The 14640-nt window shown below is 39.0% G+C and overlaps 1 protein-coding gene across 1 annotated transcript in view; it reads right to left on the reverse strand.

Moving 5' to 3' along the window:
• The window catches only part of LOC122813830 (serine protease 33-like), a 123514-nt gene that overhangs the window by 59422 nt on the left and 49452 nt on the right, over positions 1-14640 (reverse strand). The window lies entirely within an intron of this gene.

Genomic DNA, 14640 nt, shown 5'->3' on the forward strand with positions numbered 1-14640 from the left:
TTTAAATCAATTATAACCAATAATAGCATAATTGGGAAGGGGAAAAGCATATAAAAACGGAAGGTATTCCCAGTTTTAATTGTCTTGAAAAAGCCTGGGAGAGCCCGGGCGAAAGCGCTTGACTGCATCAGTGTGTTTATCTGTGAGCTGTCCGTTTTTTGTGGATATCGAACGTGCAAATAAAGGATTTTGTTTGAACATCATTTGCTTCCAGGTTCTGGTGTTTGCTCTGGCCGTGAGCTGTTGCTTCTTGGTTTTATTCGTTCTTCTGTTTTGGATTACTGTTACTATTGATGAACACCTAAAATTCGATACTTATATTCAGCTAAATAATAAGAAAACATCAGAAACTTGGCATGCTGTACAGAAACTCCCGTTTTCTCTCTCCTTCTGCAACAGCTACCTACTTACTACCGTCACTATTGTACGGTGCTCCCCTACTAACCAACCTATCTTCCTCTATCTCTTCCAAACTTTAAATTTGTTACAACAAAATCTCAAAATTCGCCCCTAAATACAAATACTCCTCCCACCACTGTACATCTTTCCACCAGCTAAATTGGCTAGAACTTCCCAACTACCTTGACTACCTCCAACTCACTACAGCCCACAAGCTAATCTTTAAACCTACTAAATGCCCAGCACTAACAAACTTCTTACCATCATATCCCCCACACAGAACTCTAGGATCTGCCCACCAAAACCTAATTACTGTACACAAACCAAACCGTCCCGCCGGTCAGCTTCTCCTATCCTGTTCCTTAGCCAAAAAATGGAATTCTCTCCCTCCCTCTCTAAGAATTTCTGAAAACTTTGAACACTTTAAAACCCAGCTCCATTCTTACCTCTCCCATAATTAGAAATGTAATTGCACTCTACCTACCTAACCTGCTAATGACTCTACTACAAGTAACTCTACTCCATACTGGTTTCCTAAACAGCTGCCTTACTCTGAATATAACATAATCTAACATCTGTATCTTGAATGTATATATTGTAAATAGTGTATTCTCTGTCTTCTCTCTCCCCCATCTGGGAATGATTCTCACAACTGCCAACATATAAATTTTGATGCTATTTAACAAAGAACAACCACACATCCCTAACCTAAAATGTAATGTATGCACTCCGCTTTTATCTATTATACAACTACCTCTCTCTGAATACATCAATATCATGAATGTGTATACTGTAAATAATGTACTTCCCACCTTTATTCGCCCCTTTTCTGGGGAAAAAATTTTTATTTATTGCCATATTACAAATGTTATTTTTTATAATCCATATACAGATGATTTACAACCTCCATACAACTTGTTCTCTTATCTAGTATGTAAGTATGTAATATATGTTCTTAAGTAAGTAATATATGTTCTTCTATTTTGCTTTTATACTTTGCTTAGTTTTACTATATAATATTACATTTTGCTTATTTTTACTATGTAATATGGAGCTTTTCTCCCTGGGCCTCCACTGAAAAAGAGCTCCTTGAGCCCAGTGGACCTCCCCAGTCATCAAACTGGAAATAAATAAATAAATAAGTTCGATACATAGTGATTGCCTGCTAGTCATGACTCAGTGATAACCAGTGGGGGGTTGTTTTGTGAGATCTAAATTTTTAGAGTTGACCATTTGTTGTTTATACTGTTCAGGTTTACTGAAATTATTGTAAAACTATGTTTTTTGTGGGGGGGGGGTGAATTGTAGAATGGAATGGTTAGTGCTGTGAGGGCCTATGTTTGGTTCAATATACTTCACCAATGATCAGAAATAGTGCAGCTAGGAAGGACATTGAAACTATACTGTTGGTTAGAAGTTAATACTTTGTAGGCGGGAGAAATCTATGTTGCATAATTATATTAGCAGTAGTAACTGTGTATTTTAAGTAGTCAGACCACCAGTCATGTGTAGAGACAGTTATGTGTAGCACAGATATGTTGGTGCTTGTTTGTGTCCAACCATTTCTGAATGTTTGCAGTAAGTAGTTGGCACTTAGTAGGCAGAATGTTAATAAGATGACAATTAAAAATGTAGTTTGCATTTTATTACATGAGGAAATGTTTTGGTAATGTATGTTTCTCAGACTTTATTAAGGGTTAGTGGGTGTAGCAGGGGTAGGATGTTGTTACTGAATGAGGAACTAAAAGCACTGAAGTCAAGAATTAAGTGTAAGAGACATATAATGTATGGGTGCCTAAATGTTATCCACTAAATAAGTGGGAATAGCTTGGGTAATGGACATATGAGAGACTTATGGGTGAATCAATGCCTTTGAATGGAGAAAAAATACAGAAGCAAGAGGTTTGGAAATTGTGTCTACACAATGGGGCAACTGCATTATGAAGGTATATAAAAAAATAAAATGGTTTGATAGTTGATAATGATTACTATAGGTTTACATATCATTGGGAGGTTATTGTAGTGGAAATAATGGAGAATTATATCTCAGCCACTTTCCATTTCAGAATAGCCTTTCTAGTCATGGCTTCCCTTAATCAGCCTTAATCATAGAAAAAACTTAGGTTTCTAGGTTGTTCCCATAGCCAGCCTTAGGCATAGGCCAACTAGGCAGCCGCCTAGGGTGCTGTTCTAGTAGGGGTACTTTTCCAGTATTTATTTGTTCATTTCTTTACTACAAAAAATTGTTTCTTTAAAATATGTTGAATTAATGCGAGAAAAACTGAATAGAAAGAGAAACAGAGAAAAAGAAAGAAGAAAGTAATCTGAACAGTGTAGGTAGACTAGGATGGGGGCAACACATGGTGTGGGGGGCACTGTGGTGCCCTTTTGCCAAGGGCACCAGTTGGGCAAAGGCTGGCTCTGGTTGCTCCACATTATTTTATTGTATTGTAAGGTGTTATTAACCCCATCTACCCCACTTGCTTAACATCTTTTGCCTTGCATACTGAATGTTCATCATAGAGCAATATAAATTTTGGTGTGCAATACATTTCTAATTTTCCTTAGCTTGTAGCTGGGACTGGGGCTTGAGTCATTGTGACTTTCTGTGTTACATGTCTTTTTTCATTCATATATCAATACCTTAAAAATAATTATGGAGTTATATATGCAGAGGAGTGGTCGTAGGCCTTATATTCTCAAATGGCAATGGCAAGAGGGCATCCGATCTGTAGGCTGGTAGATATTTGGTGCAAGAGGTCACTAAGTAATATGAAGTCTGAATCTCCATTTCTCTCTTTGGCATCAGATTGATTTTAGACAGGTGTGTTCTGAAAGTAATCCATCAAGGTTATAAATGGCAATAGAAGTGTCACTCACCCTCCAGACCAATTTTTATTTTCTTTTCCCTCCTGTCATTCAGCATATGCTCTCCCTCCTCCTCATTTAGAAGAAGGGGGGTTATTCAAGGATGTCTCTGGAGCCAAAGAAAGAAGATTCTTGGAGTCCAGTTCTGGATCTTTCCTTTCTAAGCATTTTTGTGGTAGTGCCCAAGTTCAAAATGTTGCCACTTCACAACTTATTACACCTTATTGGATATTTCTAGTAATATTAGATTTAAAAATTTAGTTCATGACATTCATACAGATCTAGATTTCAGGCTTTTCCTAAGTTTTTCTGTGTCTGGATTACATTATCAGTTCTCTGCCTTACTATTTGGTCTATCTGATAGTCCAAGGATATTCACACGGTGTCTAGCTCCTGTGACAGCCTACTGCTAACTGATGGATAATCATATTTTTCTTATTTAGCTGATTTTCTTATCTTTGCAGAGTATTTTCCAAAGTCTAAGGAATCTCTCACCTTGGTAACAAATCTTCAATTCAAAATGGGGTTTCAGGAGAACGTACAAAAGTTTTGACCGAGTCCTTCCTACAGGATTGTTTTCCTGGTGTGCCTCCTGGACACCTCAGTTCAAACAAGTTTTCTTCCACAGGAAAATACAGATCTGTATCTAGATCTATTTCTGAGTTTTTCCACTCAGACTACTGTCTCAGCAGGGAAATTGATTAGGATTTTTGGGTCTTATGACATCTTTGATTCCCATGATATCTCTTGCAAGATTCTGTTGGTTTAATTTCTCAAAGTCTTTTGGGTTTCCAATACCATGGCAGGAATGAACCTCATTTCTAAGTCAAAGTGTGACTAAAGTTCATGAAATTAGTATTGTTTCAGTCTTTGATGTTAGCCAAAAGTCCTGTTTGCAGTACCCTCAATGTGCCCACAACTGACTCCTTCTACAGTTCATATAGAGTCACATGTATCAGTAACATATCTAAATAAGACTTTAAATTCTCTTTTTTTAGACAGATTGCTTCTAATACTTTTGGAACTGTCTGGGTGTCCTACTTCCACACTGACTTCATTCTTGCCTGCAAATAAAGATATTTTATAACTATGTGTTTCTCTTTATATAAGACATTGTAATCAGTGGGTGTAGCAATTTCAGTGATCAATGCTACTTTTGTCTTCTTTTCATAGACTGCTATATCTGGTTTTCTCACATTTATTTTCTGAAGTGTTGGTAATGGGTGATTCCTTGTGATATAAACCTCATCATTCTCTATAATACTTTGTGGATCATGTTTCCAATGTTTTTCAGCTACTTCAGTATTGCAATGTTTGCACAATCTCCAATGCAACAGTCTTGCCACATTATGCCTTTCAGTACACAGTCCTTCTACCATTAGTGTATCACACCCACCAACAACATGTGTGACTGTTTCCAATTCTGTTTTACAGAATCTGCATTTGTCTGTTTCTCCCACATGTCCAGTGGACTTTGTAAACCCACGTGGATGTAGTCTACTATCCTGGACCGCTAATATTAACCTTTCATCTTTTGGTTTAAATTCACCTCTCCTCAACCATTCCTGCATCAGATCCTGATCGACATGGGGTTGTTCCAGGAGTTTGCTGTACTTGCAACTAAATTCATGCCTTTTGCACATTTTTTGCCTTTCCATCTGATCCTTCTCCTTATATTCTTTCTTTTATTTTTGGTGCATTCAGTTGCTGCCTGATTTTTCTCTACTTCTGGTTTCCATTCCCACTTGAAACTGATATGCTTCTGCTAAACTAAGCAAAGAAGTCATTTTAAATTTGTTCTCTTCATGTTTCAACACTTTCACTATGTTTGGATCTGGCGAGGTCACCAGATATGTCTGCAGTCCTATGATTGTAGATCTATACATGCAATCAGTTTCAAGGATGTCCATACCTCCTTCAGAACAAGGAATATATAATCTTGTATACACTGATTTTTATACATTATTTGATAAGTATGAAGTATTTTTCTTGCTTTCCTGTCCAGCTGATCCAATACCTTTTGGGTCCAGTCAATCACACCAAAACTGTAAGTTAGAACAGGGGAGCAAATTGATTTATAGCTCAGACTTTGGTCCAAAAAATCTATTCGTACACACCAATGGTACTCCTTTTATTTTTGCTGCTGACCCATGAAAATTTGTGGGGAGACTAAGATGCAAGTTTTTGTCTGTGTTATGTATAGGGCAGAAGAAAACTAGATTTAAAAGTAGAAGTATCTGCTGTAGTATCACTAGGACTATGTAAAACTGTCTTTGTGGTTGCATTTTAAGGTCAAAACTAGGCATTGTTTTGACAGTCATTTATAATGGTAATATAGATCTGTCTGTCGATGGCCAGAATGAAGGTTAACCAAGATCTCCACCATATGTGTACATTGACAAAACTGTTAAGGTTTGTCTTAGTGGCTCTATTTTGTTGCACTGTTTGTTTGGGGTTCAAGGAATCTGTAAGCCAGGGTACCATACTGAGCTTATTTATTACATGAATGCAAAACAGTATGAGGCAAAGTAGTTTATTCATACTGATAGTGGAAACAGAGTAAAATAATTAAAATTGATGTAGTAGGGAAAAGTATTGGTGCAGAGTGGAGAAAGAGTACAACAGCTGTGTTGCTATGGTAGAAAAAGTGCTGGAGTGGAGGAGAAGTGAATTTCTGCAACACGGTAGTTTTGGCAACAGTTAGGAAGAAGTTTGTCTGATTAGCTATGATGATTATCAGCTAGCTGAATATGTTGGGAGGGGAGGTGCCTTCAAGCTATAAAGGAATTGATATGATTGGTTGTGAGGATGGTTACAACTTCGCAGAAAGAGATGGGGTGTAGTTTGAAGACATAAAGGAAATAATGTGGGGTGGGTGGGTAGGTATGTGGTAGGGTAGGGAAAGAAAAATAGCTGCTGAGCTCAGTGAGGCTGTATGGAGTGAGACTATGCCACCTCAGTGCTGTTCCACAAAAAAAAACAATCTGTGGTGCCTGAAGGTCAGAACAGGAATAGGACTGACCCCCAGTGATGCAGTCTATAAAATTCAGCTGGGGCAAGTAGGACTATCATACATTTGAAGTGAAACTTATTTGTATGTTTTAATGTTTTACATTTACCCAAATTATTTCACACAAAATATTTACTAAGCTGGGATGGTCCTTGCTACATCCCTGTAAGAGACCTTCTACTGTTTAAAGAGGAATACCTGAGCAAAAGTAGCAGAACCCTGTTTAGGTAGTAGAGAGGTGTGCATGTGAAACTTTGCAAGATGCCTTTACCTTCCTATTAGGTGAAGTGTTCAGGGAGAGGGGGGACCAACCACCACTAAACCCAGCACTTAAAACTAAGTAAACTACCATAAATTGGCTTTTTTTATATTCTAAGCAACTGCTGACAGAGAAAAGTTTTCATAACTCATAATGGCCTCTTTGGAAAAGATGGGGTAAGTGTGCTTTCACTTTGTAGGGTAAGTTTCCTGTCTTTCAGGTATTGCAGCTATTATTTCTACCTTTGCATCTTCCAAAACAAAGAAGGGTAGAATAATAATATTTCACTATATTATCCTGCCAATTATACAACAGTGGTTTGCTATTATGAATGGCAAGAAACTTGCATTGCATGAAAGTCTTTGTACCCAGTTATAAGGGCAGCCCACACTAAGAAGCAACAGGCGCCAGTGCATAAAGAACAGAACCAGTATCTGTGATAGCCACAGAGTCCTAAGATGCCATGCTGCAGAAGGAGTTGAGGGAGGGGGTGTAACAAAAAGTCCTAGACCAACTCTCAAGGCAATTGTATTCTTGTACCACTACAGAGAGAGACTAGACAGACTATCAGCCCTCTTCACTACCTAAGGTTTGAGAATGCAGCTCTGGCAGGAAAAACCCAAACTAATCAGAACTCATATATATCACTACCTGACCGCCATATGGACAAAAGTGGGTACAGCTGTCCCAGATGTCTTACAGCAACAGACTGCCATAATGGCAAGAAGTGGTTAGGCTATATAAGAGGTTATCTTTAGTTTCCTCCCAGCTGTTCAGAAATACCATCCACAGAAGTCATTTCTCCTTCAGATTTCTGTCATCTAGTCAGAAATGCAGTCTATCCCTCAGTAATTATGTGGATTTTACAATATAAATCAGTAACAGACAATTCATTTTCCCACCTCTGCACTCACTTGTGATGTCATGCAATGGTGTATGTGTGTCCCTCCATGAAGCAGACATACAGACGTACTGTGCTCTGACCCTTCTATGATATTTAGAAAGAAGCCTCAGTTCAAGGACACAAGCACCTTCTCCTATTTGCATACTGTAAGAAAATGTTATACCTGACAAACTAGGAGTGATGAAGGTTCAGCTAGATGTGATTGTATCTGGCTAATCCAGTACTTACAGGCAGTATTAGCTTTTAGAAAGAGATGCTGCTTTGCTTTGAGTCATCTCTCATTAGTGTCCCACACCAGTAGTGAAGTCGACACTGTTAATTTATCTTGCATCTCGATCTCTGGTAATAAAGGCATTCCAACCTTGGTGTTTCTAGCTGCTTGGTTCTACTTCAGACCTAAGGCAATGAGGGAAGTTCTGTTCCTTCTGTTTGTCAGGCTACTAAGGAAAAACAGAACACACTGAAACACCCTCTAGGTTAGCTAAAACTGAGAATAGCATAATCTACAGGAGCACAGGAGGTGTGGGAACAGGATGAATATGCCTACTATTTCATTACACGTTGCTTTTACCCTCATACCCTGCAGCAGTACCATAGATGGTAGTGAAGAGCTGTGGAAATTTGCAAGATGTCTTCACTTTGCTGCAATGTGGAGTGCCTAGAGGGTCAGAGGAGCCAATGATTGCTAAACATAGCATTTCACAGATAGGTAATCCACCATAAAATAACTTTCCCTTACTCTAAGCAACTGCTATCTTTCAGGAATCCTAACATCCTTTCTTTGGACATGGGCAAATATGCTTTCATTTCTAAAACATGCTTACTGTCTTTCTATGGATTACACCTGTTATTTCTACTTTTGAGGTCCAAGCAGCTACTGGCAGATGTAATCTTTCTGGACTCCTGTTGTCCTTTCTGGGGAAGAGGGAGACAAGGCTACTGTCACTTGGGCAATTTTTCTGTCCTTAGAGGGATTACAACTGTAACCTCTACCTTTGTGTCTGTGTGTTGCCTGGGTTGTGTAGGAGTTGGCAGCATTAGGTACAAGAAGTAGAAATCTGAAACCTTAAAATCACAGGAGAACACATTCATTTTTATTACTGAAGTCACATGCAAAGAATTTCTAAATGGTTAAATCACGAATACTAAAATAAATGGTTAAATGAATGAGATTTCACTCTTACGTTGCACGGCATTGCCCCCCCCCCCTTCAAAAAATGTTGAGACCATACCTCTCAACCTCTCAGTCCAAGAAATGTATTATTTATTTATTATTTATTTATTTAAATTTATTTACCGGGAAAGTCGGATTGGACACAGGTCCTTTTTCAGCAGAGGCCCAGGGAGAAAAGCTCCACAAGTACATTAAAAGTAAAATAGTATAATAGTAAAGGAGTTTACAGTAAGTCACATGACATTTATAGTACAACAGCAGCATGGCATTCAGAATACATTGATCAATAGTAGGAACAAACATACACTAAATACTGAGTGAATAAGTTGAATGTTATAACTGAGTGACAAAGAGAGAAAATGCCAAACAAGTGACAAGTGGAGTACCTAAGGGTTCAGTCCTGGGACTGCTCTTGTTTAGCATCTACTTCTCTGAAGTACAGGCCAACACTAAGGGACTCTGGCTAACAAAGTTCACAGATGACTGGGAGCCATTACTGAATCCCCAAATGATGTGGATATTCTACAAAAGGGCCTTACAGAAACAGATGCTTGGTGCCTGAGCCATGGGCTCAAGCTCAATGCCAAGAAATGTAGTTATCCCCTTTGGGAAAAAACATGTACCCATGAATTATCACATAGGTGGCAGTACACTAAACACTGAAATTGTGATAAGAGACTTAGGGACACAGGTGGACAGTTGTCTCACCTTCGATAACCACATCACCACAACAGTCAGGAAATCCTTCTATGTGGCACACCTCATCACTAAGGGCTTTTCATCCAGAAAAAAGGAGGTCATTGTCCCACTGTACTCATCCCTCATTAGACCCATTATAGAATACAATGTCCTGTTTGGTATGCACCTCTCAAGACATCTGCAACAACTGGCAAGGCCGCAGAAATACCTCACTAAAAGAATCACAGGCCTAAAGCAGATGCCCTATGCTGACCGTCTAAAAAAACTCCACCTACATTCTGTCGCATATCGTCTACTCAGAGGCGATCTCTGCTTAACATATAAGGCCATGTCAAAACCAGAGCTGTTAGACATGCTACACTTAAAGAAATCCCAATCCCTCAGAGACACATGCTCCAGGGATCTAAACCTTGTCATCACAATGAACAAAACATGCTGGAGGGATAGGTTCCTGACCCAGAGACTCCCCAGACTCCGGAATAGACTGTCCATACATGTAAAGCAGAATGCCTCTTTGGCCCTCTTCAAAAGAACCTTGATTGGATGGCAGATAGGACATTCACCCCGGGGATCATGTCAGTCGCCCTGCTAGACAGGGATCCAAGGAAGTAAATAATGTGGGAAGAAATAGCCAGGGAAATGTTATGGCTAGGCTTGTATAGGCCCTAGGGCCAATAGCCTAGTACCAACCTGTGAACCTATAAAGTTATGGAGATCAAGCAAGTTTAGTGGCGGATAAACATATAAGGTGTACAAATGGCCTAGGAGCTATGTTAATCGGGGTTGGAGCAGGGGCAGAGCCAATGCTTTTTTAGGTGAGATTTGAGAGTGGCTTTGAATAGACTGCTGGATGGTAATTTGGTTATGGAGGGTGGGCAGGCTGTTCGATAGTTTGGATATGGTACAGGAGAATGGGGCTTCTGCTCTGAATTTTTGGGTTTGGTGGTAAGAAGTAGATTTTTTTCTGTTGGATCTTAGGGGTCTACAGGAGGTGTAGGGTTGGAGTAGGTTTTGGAGAGATGCAATCTTATGAGGGTGGTTTACTAATTTATGGGCAAATGAGAGTTGATTTAGGTGAAGATGCTGAGTTCAAGGCAGTTCAGTTCCATGAGAGTCTTACACTGGTGGCTGCGTTAGGAAGTCCCCATTGCAAATTTTGTGATTTTTATTGTAGCAAGTTTCAAGTCTGTTTAGGTCAGATTGTCTAAGGTTGGTGAGTATGAGAGAGGCGTGGAGTTAGGTGGAGATAAGTTGGGAGTTGGTGATAGAGGTTCTGGCTGCCTTGGTTAGGTATTGTTTTTTCTATATACCGCACCGAGTTTTTTGTGTACTTTTTATGGTAAGAGATATGTGGAGGTCAGATTTGAGTTTGTTGTCAATCTCCACACCAAGAACTTTGGTGTGCTCTGATGAGGAGATAAGGGTGTCATTTTTGGCATATATGTTGAAGTGGGTAGTAGTTTGGTTAGATTTGTAGGGGTGGAAGATGAGACTTTGGTCTTGTTGGGACTGAGTAGAAATTGGGCACTGGATAGCCAGCTTTCTACAGATATGAATGACTCTTGCTTGATCTTATGAAGTTCTGGTAAAGTGGGGCAGAGCAGATGAGGGTGGAGTCATCAGCGTATTGGGTGAGAGTAGCATGTTTGGTAGACGTATGAAGGTTATTAGTGAATATGTAAAATAGTAATGGGCCAAGAATGGAGCCTTGGGGGACACTGAGGGTTATGGGGAGAAGAAGGGATAGCTGATCTTGCCAAGCAACTGATTGCTGTCGGTCTGACAGATCGCTATGGAACCAGTTGGTGGCAGTGCATGAAAAGGAGAGATTAGTGAGGACAGAGAGGAGTATATCATGTGATATCATATCAAAAGCCTTTGATAGGTCCAGAAATATAGCGGAGGAGAATAAGCCATTGTTTTTATGTCATAGAATTGTGTTGGAGAAGGAGATTAAGGCAGTGGTGGTGCTGTGATATGGCCTGAAGCCATGTTGGGTTTTGGAGAGGAGATTATTGGCTAGGAGATAGTTTAGTACCTGAGAGTTAATACATTTCTCAAGGATCTTGGAGAGTGGAGAAAAGATGGCTATCGGGTGGTACTCGGAAATGTCAGTGAAGGAGCCACCTTTGTACAGGGGAATGATGTGTGAAATTTTCCACAGGGTAGATACATAGCTTTCTGATATGGAGCAGTTAATCAATATGGAAATGGATAGGTTAGGGTATCAGCTGCTATTTTTAGATATTCTGAAGGAAGGTTGTCTGCTGCAAGCATTGTGGGCTTGAGTTTTGTCAGAAGTCTTTTTATATGGGAGGTAGGCACTGAGTAGAAGGTGAAAGAGAGGGGTGGAGGATTGGGGTTGTGTGGGGCTGAGGGGATAGTAGGTGAGAAGTGTTGTTTTTTGACTAGGGATAGTATGGTTTCAGTGAAGTAATTGTTAAAGGAGTCATCTATACTGTTGGAGGAGGAGAGAATGGTAGGTGGAGGGGTGCTTAGTTTACCTGGGTGGATTATAGAGTTTATTGTGGACCAGAATTGTTTAGGATTGTGATGGAAGGAGTTTAGAGAGGACCGATAATAAAGAGCTTTGTCTGTTTTTATTTGCTTTTTAACCTTGTTGTGCAATCCAAGGAATGATTGCCTAGCAGAGGGGGATTTTGTTTGGCGACAGTGTTCCCATGCTTTATTCCTTGTTTTTATCAGTTCCTGAGTGGCTTTTTGAAACCAGGGGGAATGTTTAGTTTTGACTCTGGCATTTCTTAGGGGAGCATGAGTGTTTAGGACATTGAGAAAGGTGCTATTGAAGACGTAGACAGCTTTATCTAGACTGACATGCTGCATTCTATTCTGGGGGGACAAAGGCACACAATAGGAACAGATTTTAAATATTGCTCCTATAAACTTAGAAAGTTGCTAGAGTGGCAGATTTTATATTATTATATGTTTTCTGAAGGATATGAAGTCTGAAATTCAAATGTCTGCCATTATTTAGTATTATTTAGTGGCGTCAGTCCATAGCGATTTGCCAGAAAAACACAAATTTTATGTGGAACAGACCAAAAGTAAGAGGTGAAAATCTGGACATTCTGCAAATATCTTGACAGTTGAGAGGTATGGTTGTGACTAAAGAAAAGATAATTTAGCTTTTAGGCTGAGACAGAATAGAATGCAGCATGTTATTCCAAAAATGCAATATTTTTCCTAAGACATTGTTAAGCTCTCTTCTCATGTTTATGACCTATGACCTATGAATATCCACATCCACCTTTAAAATTTCCCCAAATCATGTTTACAAACAGAATATATATATATATATATATATATATATATATATATATATATATATATATATATATATATATATATTTATATATATATATATATATATATATATATACAATCTCTTACTCTTCCAAAGCATCATAATCCCACAGAGTTCTTACAAAACCAGTCTAAGAACAAGAAATTATGAAATCTAAAATGATCCTAAAGCCAAAATATGGGTATCTGATAGCAAATCCATTCCACTTCTCAAAGTATGTTGTGCCTTTCTAAGGTAAATGATGAATGTAAAGTTAATTGACAAATCATCTCCAGGGCCTAGGCTCTCAACTTCTGTTATGAATAACCCTTGAAAAGACCTCTTCCTCACTTGGTCATACGGACCTTTTTCATTTCTAAATAAAGATTACAGAATGCTTGCTGCCATTCTTTTTAAGAATTTTGCTATTTTAGCTGCAGAAAATTCAGGAGACCAAAGCAGATTTAGAGCCGACAGACAAAACCAGAATTATAAAAACAACTTTTCTTGTGAAATGTAAGTGGCAGAGCTTGTTTAGGCTCATCTCAGATTTCGTAGAAAACTCTGGGGAGGACAAGTGACACCCTTAACTATTTGGAGGGAGATAATAATGGATGCAAGACTATTATACAATGACCTCCCCCCCATTAATATTCCAAAACGTGCACGTTGATTGGCCAGCGTGCCTATTGTAAATCCCACAATATACCAACGGAAAAAGGTCCGGTCGTCCGGACTTTTTTCCATTGGTATAAAGTGCTAAAAACTTTTTTTTAACAAATAAAAAAGAAAAAAAGAAAAAAAAAGAAAAAACTGAGCAACGGAGACTTCCTTTTCTCCGTTGCTTCCATTTCAAAGCATTGAAGTACTGGGTATGTGTCGGACGCAAATCCCATATGCAGGCGCAGTACATCAACACAAGGAAGCAGTATACCACCACCGGCGGAAGAACAGTAATGCACCGTTATACAAAGACATTATTTAAGAAAAGCAAGTATTGTTTTTCTTAAATAATGTCATTGTATAATAGCAACAACTGACTCTGTTGTTGTGGTATATTGAAATTTATCCACGGTTGGCTTTATTTAATTACTTGGGCTTTGCCCTCGTGATCAAACCACACCAACCATGGGTTCATCTTCAATATACCACACTACATCGTCGGTTATTGCTTAATTAATTCATTTGTTAACTGCTCCTTCTTAGTGAAATACCAGGCAATGGTAAATGCAACATGCATATCTAATTTAGTGCATACCGCATACTTTTAGGAAACAGGAGGAAACTGGAGAATGCAGGTAAGAGAGCAGAGGTAAGAATCAAACCCGACACCCACAGGAAAGATCTTACTCCTGAACCATTGTTCTAAGACTGCAACTGATTTGATTTAGTAACCCTTTTTACAAGAGAGGGATCATGCCAGATGCTGGAAACAAATATCCCATCACTTTGACCTCAGCTGTAGAGAAATAATGCGGGATAATTTCTGAAGGTTAGGACTGCTGATTCTCCACAGATCTTTAGTGTAGCAGACCCAAGGCAGCCCATATTTACGTCGGAAGGGTCATACCAGGTTAATCTAACAAAGTTTCTTTATTTTCCTGATAGATTGGCCTAAGTGTTGGAAATGAAAAACTCTGAAGGTATAGCCTGTTTATAGCAGACCATTTGATACAGTGCCACATAAAAGGAGAGTAGACAACTTAGGCAGCTGTGTGAGATTCAAGGAAAGTAAACTGGATTAAATATTCATTGAATGTATGGATAAAACTGGTATAAGAAAACTTTTACTTTGGGGAAAGAAGCATTAGCAGTATGCAGCATAAGGAGACAACATTACAGCTGGCCCTTCTTAATGTCTTTATACATGAAACGGATGTTGACAGGAAAGATTTATGCTTTTGCAGTGGCAAAAACACTAAAAAAGGGTACATGCATCAAAGGCTTGATGGAAAGGATAATAAAGGAAGACGCAAAGTTGGAAGAATGCAATGACCAAAAGCCAGTAACCAAAGCACAGTTT

This window comes from Protopterus annectens, chromosome 10.part0 (genome assembly GCF_019279795.1).
Source record: "Protopterus annectens isolate FY-2018-M chromosome 10.part0, PAN1.0, whole genome shotgun sequence".
Taxonomy (NCBI): Eukaryota; Metazoa; Chordata; order Ceratodontiformes; family Protopteridae; genus Protopterus; species Protopterus annectens.